The 1,251-nt window shown below is 40.0% G+C and overlaps 1 protein-coding gene across 1 annotated transcript in view; it reads right to left on the bottom strand.

The window, feature by feature from the left end:
- The window catches only part of LOC101857900 (myosin-G heavy chain), a gene marked incomplete in the record, with an annotated part of 28,656 nt that overhangs the window by 15,795 nt on the left and 11,610 nt on the right, over positions 1-1,251 (bottom strand).

The following is a 1,251-nucleotide window of genomic DNA, read 5'->3' on the forward strand; positions in this document are numbered from 1 at the left end:
AAGATGAGGAGTAGGAGTGTTAATATTATTTGTTGTGCAGCGACTGTAATCAAATGGAAATGTCTAATCAACATTAATTGTCTTAAAAGCCATATTTATAACAATAAAAAAATGAAACTTAATATATTATTATATTTCCCTTTTTTTTTAAATGTAGGTTATTTTTATCCTCGCCCCATCGGTATAATTTAAACAATTATGTAGGCGATGGGTTTGTTGCTTTAAAGTTGAAGGCTGGAATCAGACTCTAAACCAGAGACCGTAGATTATTTATAATCATTGCTCCAAACTATGAAAATTATTATTATTGTGACTTCTGCATACCCCATCCCCCAACACTCACCCTATCGAGACTGGCACGTTATCTGGCCACGTATATCAACACCCACACACACACACACACACACACACACATACACTCCCCGGTACCTCCTCTCCCCCCCACCCAATAGATTGGTGTATTATCGCCACCCCCCACCCTCTTCTGTGCAGCACCCCTTCTCTCACCACAGAATGGCACGTCTTCCCCCTTTCCCCAAATATCAACCTATTACCCTCCATTAGATGGATCGTGGGTGTCAAGGAAACCCTAATAAAACATCACATCACAACTGAAAGAGCTGTGAAGCTGGCCTGCCATAGAAAACTGCATCTCCCTTCGACGTTTAACGACAACAGAGCATGAAAAAGTAAAAGTAAGTACCCTCCATTAATCCCTACAAAGATGCGCGAAATCTGCGTGAGAGGTAACAAGATTTCAGCAAGCTCACGCGGGCCGGAAGAATATGGAAATTGTTTTTTTTGTTTGTTTATTATTGTTGTTTAGAAGAGTTTTACGGCGCTTGCAACTGCATAAGTCAGTCCTCGTCGTTTCATGCAAGAAACATTATGAAATTATGCAAACTGAGTCCTAAAAATGTGAAATTTTGCGATTCTGTTCATTTTAACAAAGATGGATAAAGGAAAATAATCAGAAATTATGCCAAAAAAAGTTAAAATTTTGATAAATTATGCGGGGTACATAAAACCAAGGCGACAGAACAAAGTTAAGGTCATAATATGAGCGCCTGAAGATTGGAGGTGTTACAAGGAAGAAGGAAACACAAAAAAGAAGGAGAGGAGATAAAGACGATAGATGTTTCATAGGAAAGAAGAAGCAAACCACACCAGAGCACCCGCCAACCACCTACTGGGGAATTGGTTAGGTGGGGAACGGGGTAGCGGGAAAGGAGAAAGAGAAAGAGAGAGAGA

This window comes from Aplysia californica, unplaced genomic scaffold (genome assembly GCF_000002075.1).
Source record: "Aplysia californica isolate F4 #8 unplaced genomic scaffold, AplCal3.0 scaffold00593, whole genome shotgun sequence".
In the NCBI taxonomy this organism is placed as follows: Eukaryota; Metazoa; Mollusca; class Gastropoda; order Aplysiida; family Aplysiidae; genus Aplysia; species Aplysia californica.